Raw genomic sequence first — 19236 nt, 5'->3', positions numbered from 1 at the left:
AGGGAGAACCTTAAGTGATGGTCCTTATTGAATATTGCTGGTGAATTTACTTTTGAAAAGCACGCTCTCCCATGCTTAACAGTTTCAGTTGACTTTTTTATTTTTTTGCTGATCTTTACCAACATTGTGACTGGGTCAGATCCAATGGCATGAATTGCAACCATATGCAAATGTATGTATAACAATGAGTTTAGGTGTTCACAAGAAGATAAGCAGACAAAGAAACTATAGTATACAAGCACAAATGAAATCAATTTAGCTATAAAGAAAGATGAAAACACATTCTATACTGGAACTGAATTAACTGAAACATATATTAACCTAAATAAGATAGACTTGACAAATAACACGTACTCTCAATATGTGAGCCCTAAATTTTAATGTGAATAAAAGTACATATCGATATTGTGGTAGAGTGTAGATCTCTGAAAATTAGACAAGGACAGATATTCTCAGGCTGAGAATGGTAATGGAATAGATATGAAATAGATTTAGGTTTATAGAAAAGTAAACCTAAATTTTTCCTGTGCTAAACCTTCAGATTTTGTTTGTTTGTCTTTTTTGATCACCTTTGTTTTAGTTTTTGAGTTGGTATACTTAGGAACAGGTGATGGGCACTCTATGCATGCTTTGTGGTTACTCTGCTGCTTTCCTGCTCCCATAAGCCATGCCCATCCACTTAATTCTCATTTTCTGGTCTGTATTCATCTGGCAGCTCCTTTCCCCTTCTGCGCTCATGTCATATCTATTCCATTACCATTCTCAGCCCGAGAATATCTGTCCTTTTCTAATTTCCAGAGATCTAAACTCTACCACAATATTGATATGTACTTTTATTCACGTTAAAATTTAGGGCTCACATATCGAGAGTATGTGTTATTTGTCGAGTCTATCTTATTAGGTTAATATATGTTTCAGTTAATTCAATTCCAGTATAGAATGCGTTTTCATTTTTCTTTATAGCTAAATTGATTTCATTTGTGCTTGTATACTATAGTTTCTTTATCTGCTTATCTCATTGTGAACACCTAAACTCATTCCAATTTTAGCTATGCTGTCTAGAGAAGTTATAAACATAGATAGGCAAAATATGCCTCTGTTGTAGGACTTGCCCTTCCCTGGGTGTGTAACCAAGAGTATCATAGCATAATAATCATATAATTATTTTTATTTTTGGGAGCATTCCTCACTAATTTTCTTAGTAGCTATAGAAATTTACACTAGTAATAAAAGTAATAAAAGCATTTCTTCCTCTACATTCTCACCAGATTTTGTTGCCATTTTTCTCTTGTTGTAAGTCATTTTGATTGTACTGAGAGAGAATCTCAAGGTACTTAAACTGGTTTTTCCATGATTGCTAACCACTTTCAATTAATAATTGTCCATTTTTTTGTTTCTTCTCTTGAGAATTGTCTTTTGACACTTCTTGAACTTCTTTTGAGAACTATTAAGTAGTTTGGTTCATTTATAGGAATGTTTGTGATCAATTTTTGATAGTTTAATTTTTCCAGTTTTTTATATTTTAGATATTACTTATCAGTGTGACATTTAACTGTGTGAGTTTCCTCACACTCCAAGGTAATACTTTAACTCAGGTGATTGTGAAATGAATGTTTCAAGATCATTTTAAGACTGATTTAATTTCTCTATTCTATTTCTTCCCTTCAATCAACCCATATAGTCCTGGACTCCCCTTCAAATGCATGGCTTTTTCCTTTAGTAATTCTTATTTTATTCTTATATGTATATACATTTATGTTTCTAAATGTAACCTGTTCAGTCCATATAATGCTACTTGTATGTATGATTTCAGGGCTGATCATTTAGTACAGGGCAACAAATTAGTGTGACCTTCCCTTTGGAAGATCATCTTTCTCTTTTCCAGCTTTTTACAGTACCTGTAGTTCTTCTTGTGGAGTTGAGACCTCAGGAGTTTCCTCTGTCCTATTCAATATGTTCCTCATTTGCATCCTTATTCAGCCCATATTTAGGCAGTCATGTTATTGAACCACTATATGTAGAGATTCTTAAAGTCTAGAATCCACAATCTCACAGCAAATTCCCTTATCTTCTGGCTCTGCAAAACCTTTCTGCCTACTCTTTGTAATGTTCCCGGAGTTTTAGCTGTGAGTGCGTTTTGTGGATGTGTTCATTAGGACTGGGTTCAAAAACTCTTTATTTGGATTATCTGTGATAGTCCATAGTGGTCTCCTTTTGTTTCCAAGAGAGGTTTTCTTGATGAGAGGTGAGACTATACTTATCTGTGTATCATATATACTTATCTGTGTATGTAAGACAAATATTTATAGATTTATTTATGTTAAGGGTTATTCTGGTTTAGTAAATTAGTGATTATAGAAAGTTCTTCAACATCTATGGCTTCCCAGGAATTAATTAATTAATTAGGATTCCTGTACTGGGTATTGTTTACCTCTTGTTGAATGTCTGGGTTGTGAGTAAAATTAGAGAGCTCTTGGTTAAAGCTAGGTATACACACACACACACACACACACACACACACATATGTTCTGCTACTGGACATCTAGAGTTAGCATGCTATGCTTCCCACTGATGTAGCTCATAGACAACATATCTGGGTAGGATTGTAAGTTATCTCCTTCTTTATAAGTTTATACGGTGCTTTCTGGCATAATGAGTACTAATCCCCGGGGTTGGAAATTTGTGGTAAGTCCCAGCTAAGGGATATCAAGGCCTAATTTCTGAAGTACACGGTGTCATTGACAATAGAGACTCACTTTCTTCACCATATTTTTGTTTTAAAATGTATCTCTACTCTAATATTAATATTTACAAAGGATAAAAGTTCTCCAATATGTAGCGACCCTGACATTACAGAATAGGTCAGAAATAAAAAAGAAATGTAAAAGTAGACTAGAGAAGTGAAGAAAATTTCGAACTATATGTGATTTTATAGGAGTCACTGCTATCTTTGATTTTAGTATACAGTTTTTTCTAACATTTTTTAAAAATTATTTTTAAGTATGTGTAAATTTGTCTTTCTGCTTTTTTGGCTATCCTTGTGGGTATGACAAATACATGGCAGATGACTACAAAGCTAGAGGAATTGAGTAGACTGAAGCAGAAGTTATAGGCAGTTTTAAACTTCCCAACACGGATTCAAGGAAAAAAAATCTCAAGTCATTTTCGATAGTAACATTCATTCTTAATATTGAGGCATCTCTCCAGTCCCTCAGGATCAGTTTTATGTAAACGTATACTTATTCACAATACATGACAAAAATAAGTTTTAATTTTATACTTCTGAAGATAGAATGATAATACTATGCAAGAACTGACATACTTTAGTGTTTACATGAATCTTTCAATATTTTTCCTGTTAGGGAAGTGTCTTAAAGCATACTGAAGATTAAAACGGTGGATATCAAAAATAGGAGCTATCCATAAGTAACAACCTATATCTATAAGCAATTGAAGTTATTATTGACTGAAAGGCACCCTTGGAACAAGCAGTGAATCTAATCAAATCTAGATTTTTCCATTCTATTATGTATGGATACTTGAAGTAACCAAATTATACAATTTGGCTGGTGTTTTAAAGGAAAATCTAAATCTGTAATTATGTCACTGTTTTATGCTGGAAAAACTTCCTAGACATGAAATATGATTATGCAAGGCATTATAAAAACATTTGATGAGGCAGATTGCAGCATTATTGTTGAAGTATTTTCATCTCATCTCTTGCTCCTCAACCTTGATGTGAAACAGAGAACCTTACATACTGTGAGTTTATTCACTGATACTATGCCAAAGATTTTAAAAAGTAATGCATAACTCAGTTTTATATGCTGTCAGTGGGTATACAGGGACATCTTCCAAGTCAATAAGTTGCAATTCTGACAGAGTGGCCAATATTAGAAATTAGTAATGGTGATGGCAATCACACTTAAAGAAGTTACAATTTCAAGAATGACATATATATATGTGTGTATGCCTAAGGCAGAAACATGCCTGTCATTTAATTGAGAGTGATTTCTCTGGTGGAAAAAACAGTGTTGGGCAAGGCACACTGTGACACACTGCTTTCCCTTTGTCTTTACTCTCATTACGTATTTTACGAAGCACAGAATAAAATCAGCTTTATGATTACATTTTACACATGTCCATCATTGCACTTTACTCATCCACCATTCCTTACCTTCCTGCCTTTAAATCATTCTTCTTCAGTTTTCACTGTAATATACTCATGTGTGTGTGTGTGTGTGTGTGTGTGTGTGTGCATGCATATGTGTAAATGTGACAGTATTTCTTTTAGATACATGAAAGCATTATGGCAAGATTTTAAATGTTACAATGTCATAAAGTTAAAATTATAGATAGCAATCTAAGCTGAATTAATTATTAAAGAAAATAAACCTCCTTAATGAAATAAATTTAGAGAAATCAAAGTGTACAGTATTTCCAAAATCTACAGCAGTGGGCAAATAATTTACAGGTCTACCTGAGTGCTTATCTCTTTCGTATGCTCCAGCTGGCATCATGTCTTGTACCTCTATTATGTAATCGCTTCTGTGGCCTTATGATATCCTTTGTATGCTGATTGCACTGATACTTGTCATTGTCTTGCAGTTGCCTGTGGATGAAGTGCAGTTAACATGTTGTGCAAGTCTGAAGCTTAGCGGAAGTAGGGTACTGTACATAGCTTAGGCTACATCATTTTAGTCTAAATATGATATGTGGTTTAAAATCAATAATGAAATTACCCAACCACTGTTTTATCACATTTTAAATCTGCTTTATTCATTGATTTTGTGTATCTATGTGTTGTAGAAAAGAAAGAAAAGAATAAGAAAGAAAAATACTCTTTCACGCACAGCTAAACAATCATCCAAGTAATGAGTTTGTCATATGATTAGTTTATAAGTTAGTCAATTAGGCTTACTGGATGCAGTGCTAATATCACAGCCCGTTGTGGTATTACTGTACAAAAGGCATAGTACTTGGTGTGTCTTCTTTGAAAGATTGTCCATTAACAATTTCGCACGCACTATTTCACTCTCTCAGCTTCATTAGCATACAGTCTGCACAGAAATATTCAAGGTAAGGCAGAAAGCAGATCGCACAGGGGCTCTTAAGCTAATTTGCATACAACAAATTTATTACCACAATGAGGATAAAAAGCAGTTTGACGTTCTCCCAATCCTCACTAATTCCTTCTGCTAATTCAGAATGTCCACAGAGAGAAATCAGTGGGGTAGAATGCAGAAATGGTAGTTTGGGATAGGAGAAACATTCCGAGAGTAATGTGTGCCTTACATCTAGGTGCAGGGTATGTATTGCTTCTGGAATCTTGCTCATATTGTAGAAAACTACATCTAATGATGCAGAGAAAGATGCAGGTTCTTCAGAGTACAGACTGATTTCCATTCTGTGCATTCTGTTCCTCTCAGTAACGGAATGATACCAATTATGGGATATCAGAGAGGGAATTCAGGTGGTAAAAGGCTCAAAATATATAACGCAGACTAGTATGATAAAAACCTGTCATTTTAGAATGGAAATTTTTAAAGAATATAAAATCATGCTAAAATGAAATCCTCTTAAACTCTGAAAAGTGTCTCTAAAAGGACCATAAAATATAGCATTTAGGACAGCAAAGTACTATTGAATAACAAAATTAGATTGATGACTATAACAGATAGTTTTGTATTCAGAGGTCAATACATTTTGAAGTATATTTAAAAAATAGAATAATTTCTATTTAAGTATTTGAAACAGTTTCAATGCTGACAATAACTTTCTGACATTCGTCCTTAGCCTGAAATGGCATTGACAATTCTGTTGCTCTTAAAAAGAAGAAAGCATTCCATTTGTTTACTAATGTGTAGCACTTCATTTGTTTTGTTTATTTGAGTGTTTACAACAACAACAACATACTTTTCTTCTTACTACTACCTTGTAATGTATACTATCTCTGGGTACATGATTCTCTATTCTGTGGAAATATTTGAGATTTTGGAAATAAATAAATGATTTTGACCTACATATATGAAAGCTTCAACAAGAAATGTTTAACATCCTTAGTCATCAGGGAAATGCAAATCAAAACCATCCTGAGATTCCACCTCACAATAGTCAGAATGGCTAAGATCAAAAACTCAGGTGATAGCAGATGCTGGTGAGGATGTTGAGAAAGAAGAACACTCCTCCATTGTTGGTGGGATTGCAAGCTGATACAACAACTCTGTAAATCAGTCTGATGGTTCATCAGAAAACTAAACATAGTACTACTACCTGAGGACCCAGCTAAACCACTCCTGGGTATATATTTGGAAGATTTTCCAACATGTATTAATGAGACATGCTCCACTATGTTCATAGAAGTCTTATTTATAATAGCCAGAAGCTGGAGACAACCCAGATGTCCCTTAAAAGAGGAATGGATACAGAAACTGATAAATTTACGTAGTGGATTACTACTCAGCTATTAAAAACAATGAATTCATGAAATTCACAGGCAAATAGATGGAACTTGAGTGAGGTAACCCAGTCACAAAAGAATACACATGGTATGCACTCACTGATACGTGGATATTAGCCTCAAGGTTCGGAATATCCACGATACAACTCACAGACCACATAAAGCTCATGAAGAATGAAGATCAGAGTGTGAATGCTTCAGTGCTTCATACAAGGGGAAACAAAATACTCACAGGAGGAAATATGAAGATCATTTGTGAAGCAGAGACTGAAGGAAAGACCGTTCCAAGACTGTTCCAACTGGGGATCCATCGCATATTCAGTCTCCAAACCGGGAAGCTATTGTGGATGCCAGGAATTGCTTACTGATGGGACCCTGATATGGCTTACTCCTGAGAGCTTCTGCCAGAGCCTGACAAATTCAGAGGTGGATACGGCACAGTCAACCATTGGACTTACTGCAGGGTCCCCAACGGAGGAGTTGGAAAAGGGACTGATGGAGCCAATATGGTTTGCAGCCCCATGGGGGAGTAAAAGTATCAACTGGCCAGAATCCCCAGAATTTCTGGGGTCTGGATAACCAGCCAAAGAGTACACATGGAGGGACCCATGGCTCCACCGCCTATGTGGCAGAGGATGGCCTTGTTGGACATAAGTGAGAGGAGGAGCCCTTGGACCTGAGAAGGTTTGATGCCCCAGTGTAGGTGAATGCCAGATGCCAGAGCGAGAAAGGAGGGAGTGGGTGAGTGGTGGAGAGGCAGAGGTAGGGGGGTGGAATAGGGGGCTCCTGCGGAGGGGGACCTGGTAAGTGGATAACGTTTGAAATGTAAATAAAAAATATCCAATAAGAGAAAAAAAGAAGCAAGGAAGCAAGAATGGACATATGTGTAAACAAAAAGAAAGGAAGAAAGAAAGAAAGAAAGAAAGAAAGAAAGAAAGAAAGAAAGAAAGAAAGGAAGGAAGAAAGGAAGGAAGGAAGGAAGAGAGAGGGGAAGAAAGGAAGGAAGGAAGGAAGGAAGGAAGGAAGGAAGGAAGGAAGGAGGGAAGGAAGGAAGGAGGGAAGGAAGGAAGAAAAAGAAAGAAAGAAAGAGAGAGAGAAAGAAAGAAAGAAAGAAAGAAAGAAAGAAAGAAAGAAAGAAAGGAAGAAAGAAAGATGGAAAGAAAGGAAGAAAAAAGGAAGGAAGGTAGGAAGGAAGGAAGAAAGAAAGAAAGAAAGAAAGAAAGAAAGAAAGAAAGAAAGAAAGAAAATAAGAAAGCTTCAGTCCCACATGGTATCAAATCTGAACACATTTCTAAATTAGAACTTTTGCTTCCAGCATCAGTCAAGACTATTGCATACCTGTAATGAGCATTCTCTGTCTCCTTCACTTCCTGCCTCTACTACGAAACTATGATACTGCTCTCTTTATTGTTGGAATAGCATCTGACAGGAGCAAAGAAAATTAGCTATAGGTTTCAGGTCACGAGTTTCTGTGAATAAATCTTTGATTCCCTATAAATATGGAAGACCTTATATCTTACCTCTGGTGAGTCTCAGAGCAAATAATTTTTCAGGTGATATTTGTCCTATTCTTTCGTTGTTATCATCATAGTTTTGAGGAGTAAATTATTGCTCTTCTGACCTTTTATTATGTTCTATGTGCTGCTTGGATTCTAGAGTTCCTTTATCGTTGATTCTCCTTGACTCTCTCACTGTTCTTTAAGAAATCCACTTATAGGGTCTTTCAGTTGCCTTCTAAAGAAACACATTAAACTCTTTTGCTTTATGCATATAGAAAGTGTTACCATTCACACACAGTGTCCTTATTGTCTCAGGGTCATGTGTCAAATGATATCTCTACATAACTGAAACAGATCCTACTAACATCTCATATGTAAAATAAGACATAAAATGTCTCCAGTTAAACCCCTTAATTTCTTCAAGTAGGAAGTCTGTGTCCATATATTCCTCCTGTCTATCATGTGCGGGCTTAGAATTTGGACTTGAAATATTTGCATAAAATCTACTCTTCAGAAACTCTATTTAGAAATTCAAGTAATATTTCAACATCTTATTTAATATTTTACCTCTTCTATATCATCAAAGTACTAATAGACAATGTTAGTTTTGCTTTTTATATCCTTCTTTTTCATGTTGCTATGATAAAATACTCTTATAAAAACAATGCAAGAAAATGTGTTATTTCTGCTAACACTTCAAGGTTACAGTTCATTATAGAAGACAAATCAATATATCAGAATGCCAAAGCAGCTGGCCATATCACATTCACTATCATAAGGCACACAGTTATGAATCAGTGTGCTTAGGTACCTTTCTCCCCTGTATATAGTCTTAGATCCAAGCCTAGAGACTGGTGTTGCCCAGGCTATTATTATGGGTCTTCCTATTTAAAATAATTGAATAAATGTAATCCATAATAACTATGTACTCAATAATCCACTGCAGTTATAAAGTCAACAATTCATCCCACTGATAATCATCAGATCTGGGTTCTATTTAGGTTCTGGCTATTATAAATAAAGGTTGCTATGAACATAGTAGAACATGTGTCCTTGTTATATGTTGGAGAATATTTTGGGTATATGCCCAGGTGTGGTATAGCTGGATCCTCAGGTAATATTGTGTCCAATTTTCTGAAGAACTGCCAGACTGATTTCCAGAGTGGTTGTACCAGCTTGCAATACCACTAACAATGGAGGAGTATTCCTCTTTCTCAACATCCTTGCCAGCATCTGCTGTCACCTGAGTTTTTGATCTCTGACTGGTGTGAGGTAGAATCTCAGTCTTTTTGATTTGCATTCCCATGATGACTAAGCATGTTGAACATTTCTTTAGGTGCTTCTCAGCCATTCAGGATTCTTCAGTTGAGAATTCTTTGTTTAGCTCTGCACCCAACTTTTTAATAGGGTTATTTGATTTTCTAGACTCTAACTTCTTGAGTTCTTTATATATATTGGATATTAGCCTTCTATCAGATGTAGGATTGGTAAAGATCTTTTCCCAATCTGTTGGCTGCCATTTTGTCCTATTGCCAGCTGTCATTCACCTGAGGAATGGATACAGAAAATGTGGTACAGTCACACAATGGAATACTACTCAGCTATTAAAACTATGAATTCATGAAATTCACAGGCAAATGAATGGAACTACAAAATATCTTCCTGAGTGAGGTACCCCACTCACAAAAGAACACACATGGTATATACTTACTGAGAAGTGGATATTAATTCAAATGGTCGGGATACCCAAAAAACAATTCACAGACCACATGAAGCTCAAGAAGAAGAAAGACCCAAGTGTGGGTGCTTACATCTTTCTTAGAAAGGAGAACAAAATACTCACAGAATCAAATACATACACAAGGTATGGAGAACAGACTGAAGGAAAGGCTATTAAAAGACTGCTCCACATGGGGATCCATCACATATACAACCACCAAAACCAGATACTACAGTGGATGCCAAGAAGTGCATGCTGACAGGAGCCTGATATAGCTATCTTCTAAGAGGCTCTGCCAGAGATGGACAAATATAGAAGGGATACTCACAGCCAACCATTGGACTGAGCACAGGATCCCCAATGGGATCCCCGATGGAGGTGTTAGAGAAAGAATTAAAGGAGCTGAATGGGTTTGCAACCCCATAGGAAGAACAATAATATCAAGCAACCAGACACCCCAGAGCTCCCAGGAACTAAACTACCAACCAATGAGTACACATAGAGGGACCCATGGTTCCATCTGCATACATAGCAGAGGATGGTCTTGTCAGGCATCAATGTGAGGAGAGGCCCTTGGTCCTGTGAAAGCTCGATGACTCAGTGTAGGGGCATTTGATGGCAAGGACATGAGAGTGAGTGAGTGGGTGGGGTAACACCCTCATAGAAGCAGGAGAGAGGGGATGCTATAGGGGGTTTCATGGAGGAGACCCTGGAAAGGGGATAACATTTGAAATGTAAATAAAGGAAACATCCAATAAAATAAAAATAACTAAAAGTTAATCATCACATTATCAATAATGGTAAAAAAAAATACCACATAATGGATCTTAAAATTTTGTATGTAATCATGAGAATGTAAGAAAGGTTTCCTGATCCACTGCCCCACTCCCCAAACAAACACATTTATTATTTGATCAAGACACAATCTCAATGACCTAACAAAGTGGATGACCTTACTGACACCTTATTTTTGCTTTCTATCAGCATTTCTCATGATCAACACGCATGAATTCAAGCTGAGAACATAGATGCCGAATGTCAGAAACTTTCCTGCAAGCTGCTTTCAGAGGAAATATATAGTACTGAGACTGAATTTTATTAGTTAGAGCAAATAATATATTTAGACTTAACTTCAAACAAAATAGACGTATTCTGTGGTGACCTAACCAAATCTAATTGGAGACTACAAAATTCTGAAGCATCTCTCATAAATGATATAGATATACTACCTAACTATGAAGGTCAGAAGAGTTAGACTATTGATGCCATGCTCTTAACGAACAGCAACAACCACCATCAGGGTCTGGCCTGATACATCAGTTCTCAAATCATAATCTGTGTACTACTTGTTTTCTCAAAATCCAAAATATTTTCACATAACACTTGGGTGCTACATTTCATTTTCTTCTTTCTTTCATAGCTGTTTTTCAAAGCTATAGAGTATGTCTTAAAATATTATCTGTAAAACAATCTCCTCACTAAACATATTAGTAGCTATCTATGATTGTTCACAAAAAGGAATGTCTTTTTTTAAACATGTCATGTGCCTGTCGTTATTTTAAATAAACTAATAAACATGTAGTCTTTGTATTAATTTGTAGTAACTCACAAGATAATTTAAATTTCAGAACTCCTCCAGGGACTAGCTGACTCTTTTGCAATTGTTGCATAATAGTTAAAGCCCTTCCTATGTGTTTACATTTTCTTCAGTCCAATATAAGTGTTATTTCTAGTTCATGCCCCAATCAACTTCCTGTATGCTAATATGTATCTCAGCTCCTGTTTTCCCATGACTCCATTTAAGATAATAAGTCCTGAGAGTAATTTAAAGAAGCAGACTCAAATTATACTTACAGCTCTATTTTTTTTGCTGGCCCAGTGAAACATGAGGATAGTATCACAGATAGCATAAAGAACATAGTATCTCATTAGATGAAATGTTACATTTGATAATGCATAGTGATTAATACCAACAGCATTAGTGATAGTGAATCTCAATTGTCAACACAAGGAGATCTTGCATACAGTAGTAGGTGTTAGAAGGTACACAAGCTTCAGTTGACATTATTCTTTAGGCAGGGATCTTGGAGTGTGTAAAAGGAGTAAGTAACCTGAGCCCAAGTGGTATTCTTCTCTACTTCCTGACTAGAACACAATGTTTCCAGGTCTCTCAAGCTCTTGTCCCTGGGATTGCCCTTCCATGAGGGACTGTATCTTACAGATGTGTGCCCCTTCACTTAAGTTGTTTTTACTATTATTCATCTATTTGTTTGTGTTTGTTTGTATTATCACAGCAATAGAATAAAATGACTAAGACAGAAACCAAGGGTAGGTTTATGATATATGTCAGATATTTGGGATAAGGAGGTAAGTGATAATATGAGAATTAGAGAAGGAATGGCTTTTGTTATGTGAAATTAGTGATATGAAGAAATCAAGTCAAACAGTCAAAGCAAGAAGACTGTGTAATTTATGGGGAATATACATTCTTAGATAAATAGAAATGAAGACATCATTGATCACTCCACGACAAGAATCTCCAGAGAAGCAAACTTCTACAGTAGGTGGCCTTTAGATATGAAGAAGAGGGGCTGTGATATAAGACAGTTCTGTAAGCTTGACTCCTCAGTCCTAAATGCTCTTGTAGCAACATTTGAAGTACTTCCTTTTCATATTGCATTTTCATTGTTGTTATTTCTTTCTTTCCTTTGTCTTGTCATCTCCTTCTGCTTTTCCTCCTCTTCTTCCTCCTCCTTGTCCTGTTCTTCCTCCTCCTTCTTTCTTCTGTTTCTTCTTTTTTCTCATTTGGTAGACCAGACTAGACTAGCATTTAGGATGTAGCCTTACCTGGCCTACAGCTCATAGTGATCTTTCTACTTCAGTCACCAAGTTCTGGAATTACAGGAGTGAGTAAGAGGTCCTAGTTTACGTGTATTATCTCTAGTAGAGCAAATGAAAGCAATCTCAGGATTAAGTCTCAAGACTGTTTGCTGTTAGACCATTCTTTTGCTTTCCTACCAGATACGAGTAGTAGAGCCATTGTACATTGACTTAAATGACCCAAAAATATCTATTTATGGCATGCCAGCATTATCTTTCCTACCCTCATTCATAGTACCCATCAAGCTGGACCATTGGGATTTGGCTTTAGAGAGCGTATTGCTCTATACTATAGATATTCCTTGTCCAGAGCTTATAGTTATATGACCAACACATAATTCAGCTTGAAATATTGAAGTTTATTCATATTAGAAATTTTAACATTCAAGTACTAAATTTCAAACTCTATGATGTAAAACTCTATGAAGTTTGACAAAAGTCACACATTGTAAGAAAATTTCATCACACTTATAACTATATACTAGAATATCTCAACTCTCTCAATAATAAAAATGTTTCTAAGACCAAAAAGAGCCTGGTACTAAACCAAGGAAGTCATACAGTAGAGAAAACAAATAAAAGCTATGTGACATCATAGGTTACTAGGAAAAGACTAATTAAAACACCAATTTAAAATTTTTAGCAATGGTTAAATGAAACAACTTTGAGTACATCAGCTACCAGGAAATAATGTGAATGAACTCAAATTTGCATGCAACAATTATGGGATACAAAATATGCAATTACTCTGCAAAATTTGAATCTGGAAAAGTTGAATTGACAATCTAATTCAAAGTATTCACCCAAGAAAAAGTAAAAGTGAGTGTCTACAGAACATAGGAACTCATACACAGCTATTCAAAGCACATTCTCTTATATTTTTAAATTGAGTTCTTATTTTAGTTTAAATGCAACACAGAGAATGTGTTAAAACTGGGGTAGAAGCTCAATAAAGTGAGTATTCCAGATTTTTAGAAGGAAAAAAGGGAAGGTAGTCAAGATTCTCAACCAGAATCCCTCCAATTTGATCACAATAGATGAAGTCTATGCTTGTGTGTGTGGTTAGAATGGCACCTCTTCATAGAAATAGTGAAAACTTGAGATAGTTTGTAATTTTACCGTCAGAAAACTGTCTAGGTAGCCAATAGGTTATTCTTACCCCCTAGAAATAGATCAGTATGGGTGAATTGTAAAATAATTGTGCTATGTGAAGAAGAAAACATAGATAGTAACTGCATTTTTTTTTTTAAAAAAAAAAATCCATTTAAAGTAGTCAGGAAAAGCCCTATATACAATGATAGGAAGTGTGTGGTGAATGAAAATAATCGAGGAGGAGGGGTCAGAGTCAGAGTGAGGATGACAGCCCACATCTTTAAGATGTGGATATGTGAAAAGAACTTTTAACTGAACGAGGTATGCAATATGGGTGGTGGCTTGGGTGACTGTGTTTGATTTTGGTAAGAGGTATTAGTGGGTATAAATCTTTCCCAATGATCCTATGTCTTTAAATCTGATAACTGTCCTTGCTGCAGGGGTGTTGTAAGGGCACTTAATTTTTGGTCATTTGGGAGTAAGCTGTAGAGCTTAAATAAGTGATGAGGATTTGTCTATGTTCTGGTCAAATCGAAGGTAGAGATAAAGAATAGAAACAACACAATAAAGAAGCAAAAGAAAGTTTGGGAAAGCAAGGTCAACAAGAGAGAAAAAGAGCTAACCTGGGGATTTTCTGGCAGCATTCAGAAGGAATTGAAATATAAGTTGAGCCCCATCTCGTAGTCACTTCTCTGTCTCTGTTTCTCTGTGTCTTTGTCTCTGTATCTCTCTGTCTCTGTCTCTGTCTCTGTCTCTCTCTCTCTCTCTCTCTCTCTCTCTGTGTGTGTGTTTATGCCTGCATATCTCTGTGTAAAATAAAATTTTATTTTTATTTTATGAGTGTTTTTCTTGTATGTGTATATATACATTACATCTTTGCCTGGCAGTCAAGATGCCAGAGAAGGGCAACAGATCACATTGAAAATTGGATTGCCATGAGCCATCAAATGGATGATATGGACTGAACTCAGGTCTTCTGGAAGAACAGATAGTTCTCTTAACTACCAAATGATGTCTCTACTCCTGTATCTTTCATTCTTATTAAATTCTGATTCTGATTAAATTCTTTAGGACAAAATAGAAAATCTAAGTCATAAATAAAACCTTTCACCTAATTCTGACAAAAAAATAGACAAAGCATCATCATCAACAAGAAAATATATACATAGAAGGATATTAAAGGACCCCAAAGATTTTATCAAGGTCCACTGACCTTTCCTCCAATGACTTTTAAGGACTCCTTGATGCAATTGCCAAAGCCTTGTAGAATACATATTGATTCTCTGTTTCTTTAATGACATATTAAACATTCCACAGACATGCAGTATGGTTCTTTCACATGCTGTTCAAATTTGCTATAGACAAACACTCTTTTCTCTCACTTTAGTTTATTAGAGATTGTGTACATTGGTCTATAAGACAACAATTTTATTTCCTTGAGTTTCTTTCTGCTGGCCTATGGTTGTTTATTAGTTCTTAGATGATTTATGTATTTCCAGTGTTCAGGTGCCTTGAAGGTAAGATGAATAGGGGTGTTTTTATAGTAATATTTGAAAAATAGTTCAAGGCTTGAAAAAGCAAAGCTTATTAGGCAGTCAAAATTAAAATGAATGTTTTCTTTGCCATGCTATTTTATGAGACAGTACAAGAGCCAGAAAGAAAAGATTTCTGATAAATGTTTCTTTTTGTTGTTCTCTATCCAGAGAACATCAATGTCAAATATGAATACTAAGTCATTTACCATAGATGTTTATTTTTCAGAAGTTTCTTTTGAAAGAGACAACACTTAACCTATAGTATATGAATCCTGGGCATCTAGAACTCTTAAGTATTAAAGAAAAATTCTATTCAACATAACAGGCAAGATTTCTCACGGTGTTTCTTCATGGAGACATAGAATATCCCCATTATTCATTTATACAAAAACCTATTTTAATATTATATCATAAATTTGCTTAAATATGCTTTTGTATGCTCCTGTTCTTAATAATCTTAAAGTTATTTGATAATATAAAGAGACCTGTTCATGTCTACGGTTTCAAGGAAAGGAATACCTACTTTGAGTCATATAACAGGAATAACCAAATACCATCCAGCAATCTTAAGACATATTTCTGAATACATTGTAAGTTGTTCAATTATTACTAATAGTCCATGTCTTATCAGTTCTATCCTTGAAATATTAGTTTTCCCTTACACTTAAATATCCACAACAAAGCTTATGATATTAAGGATATGCATAAGGATTATTTATGTAAGGTCATGTATGGCTTATTTAAGTTTATGTGAATTTATCTTGCCATAAAATAAAAAATTAAAAAGAGTTTGTGGATAAAATATTCTTATTTGAAATGATAAAGCATTATAATTTCCTGGCTAGGCTACTCATAGACAAAGTCTGACAAGAGGGTTGCCAAGTATCACTAAGTGGCATAGAAGTGTTCTGGAAAGAACTGAGGTCAAATATGAGCAATGTTGCACCTTATTACTCTCCATAATAGATTCAGCTTCTAATGTTGGTTCATAACCTGTATGAAGGTGATTAAAATAACCATTTGTGCAATCAGCTCAAGTTCTGATGAGGTGTACAGGGGCAATGAGGAAAAAAAGGTAAAGCCTAGGGTCATGGTTGGGCCCTGATGGTTTAGAGAACCATGAACTGAAAGTACTGAATATAAACCCAACATGTGGGAGAAGAGAAGAAGTCAGGGTAATAAAGAATCCAAACTATGGGGGATTTTTGCTGTGGATGTAGGCACTATGTTCAAAATATGAGCTGAAAATGAGAGTAAAATAGATTCAGGTTGACTAACCACTTCAGAAAGTCATCTGAGAAGAATCAGGTATCATCAAACAAAAGAGATGCAAGACAGGAACAAACCTTTGGATTGTTTTTTGTTTGTTTGTTTGTTTTGTTGTTTTTTTTTTAATATTGCGGAGACTTGCTATGTATATTCTTGGGATTAAAATTTTCAGTGAGACAATGGCTGATGTTATAGGGATCAGATGAAGGTTATGCACTAATAAATGAAAACTTTGGGGAAGGATCTTGCTCTAGTTCCATATGCAAACTTTTGGCGGATATGAGAGAGGCAGACATACATCACTACCAAGTGAATAAAGGAGTTAGTTGAAAAGAGAATAAACAAATAAACTGCCTTTAAAGGTCAGAAAGACCTGTTGAGTTAACCATCTTAATGATCTAAGACATGAACTGTTCTGGGGAGCATGACAGAACACCTGGAGAGGTAATGGGCTTCGAAAAAACTTTAAATATCTCAGGAGCTGGCTTTGTTCATGAAGCCTGACCGTGGCTGAGAAGATTTAATGTGAATATTTGGCAGCATGAAAAACTGACATAGTGGAGGTGCAGGGGTTTTCATGGCTTCTGCATGCTCAGTGGGTGATCCAGGTAAAGGTGAGATAGTATAGTAAAGTTATATCAGCACAAAACAACTGCAGTAGAAAAAATTAGGTAACAATGTATAGGACACTAGGGAGAATGGAGTTTATGTTTTATAGTTGGATAACAATATAATTTATCATCCAAAGTGGGGCATATTTGAGAGCAAAGAATGCTCAGACTAAACACAATGTTTGGGAAATCAGAATAAATTGTTCTGTCAATAGGCAACACATGATAAATGGTCAGTTTGTTCACAGTGACGAAAACAAATTTTTTAAAGACCACATCAATTGGAGCAAAATGTCTGGTAAATGGTCTAAATCTATGTGGCATTGGGGAAAAAAAAGTTGGAATAAGAGACTAAAAATCCTGGATGTACAGAATGGGCTGCAACGGGTTGGATTTCAGATGCTTAATGAGACAATTTACTTTTGCTGGAATGCTGAAGAGGAAGAGCTCATTGAGGATCAGGAGGTTGAGGTGGTCTAAGGGTAAAACGGAGATGTTTATTTTTCCACACATTTAAAATTGTCAAGGAAGGTAGTGGATGAACGGTGGAATGCCAGAGGCTATGGTTCTCAAAGATGGAGATAGAATGAGCTTAAGAGGGTCAGCCAGTAGCAAGGATGAGGTCTGGGTGATGTGACGCTTGGTGAAGATCGCTTTATAAGAGGGCACAAGAGGCTTGGTAATGGCATATTAAGGAAATGAATATATCTGGCTGCCAGGGATTCACGTCATTAAGTGTTTGAATCATCCTTGATCCTCTCTCCACTCCGCACCTTTGATTATGATTTTACTTTCAATACTCTCAGGGAGAGAATTAACTTTGTACTAATGACACAATCAGTTTTTCCATGTCTTTGCAATCTTTATTTTAAACTATTAACCCAGACTTCTCATTATAATCACAAAATTTAGTTCCCGATTCTAATTGCATTTCTCCCTTCCATTCTCTTCTCAGAACTCTGCCAAGTACTCTTTCTTTACTCTCCTTCAAATTCACTGTCTTTCTTTGCATTAGTTATTATTACATACAAATATGTACATAGCATGCGTTCCTAAATATAACCTGCTCTATTTAATATTACTTTTATTTATATGTTGAGGGCTGATCATTTGATATTGGATAACTATTTGGTGTGCTCTTTCCTAGGGAAGGCTGTTTCTCCCAATGTTAGCATTTGTTAGTTTCCTGTAGTTTTTTGTATATGGTACAGGCCTCTTGGGCTTTATCTTTCCCACCCTGATATATTTATTGGTATCATCTTTGTCTTTGCTGAGATTTTATGGGTATAGTTTCTGACATTACCTGGAATCACAATATCACAATATTTTCCCCGATCCTCTGGCTCTTACAAGCTTCCTGCCGCTTTGCTATAATAACCTGAGCTTTGGCTGTGCATGTTATATTGTGGATGTATCCATTGGAAATGGGCTACACAACTCTATATTTGAATTTGTTGTGTTTTTCTGCAGTGGTTTTCATCTGTTGTAAAGAGAGGCTTCCTTGAAGTGGGGTGAAGACTACTATTATCTATTGGTATGAGGACAAATAATTACAATGTAATTATTACAAATTATATTCTAATAACCATAACGTCACTAGGACTGAGTAGTTATATAAAGAAAAAAGGGGTATCCATGTTTGGTTCTGGGGTTTTTATATATAATGTTTGACTCTTAGAGCTTTGCCAGGACAGATGAGTATGTTCATTAAAAGTATATATGTATGTTTATACATGAAATGATATGTACTATACTTTTTAAGGCAAGTTATTAATGGCATGTTTCCTTATGGCTTTTTCAACATCCTTATTGCTATTCTAACCGCCTAGTTCCTGCTGTATATACTTTCATTCCCACTTCATAAAGATCTTTCCCTTCTGAGTTTTCTAATCACATCATTGGTATCGTCTATCCCCCTCTCTAAGCTCCCTAACCCTCCTATCTCGAAAATACTCCTATTTCACTTGCCTTGTTTCTGAAATTACTCCAGACCATGCCTTTACACCTGAAGGTTTTGGATTGCCATCTCTAAGGAGCAAGAAGATATGACATTTGTTTTTCTGGATCTGGGTTACCACAGTCAATGTGATCTTTTCTACACATATTCCATAGGATAGATGATAGATAGATAGATAGATAGATAGATAGATAGATAGATAGATAGATAGAT

Source organism: Grammomys surdaster, unplaced genomic scaffold (genome assembly GCF_004785775.1).
Source record: "Grammomys surdaster isolate TR1022 unplaced genomic scaffold, NIH_TR_1.0 171, whole genome shotgun sequence".
NCBI lineage: Eukaryota > Metazoa > Chordata > Mammalia > Rodentia > Muridae > Grammomys > Grammomys surdaster.
The sequence above is the reverse complement of the archived record's forward strand: the minus strand, read 5'-3'. Positions refer to the sequence as shown.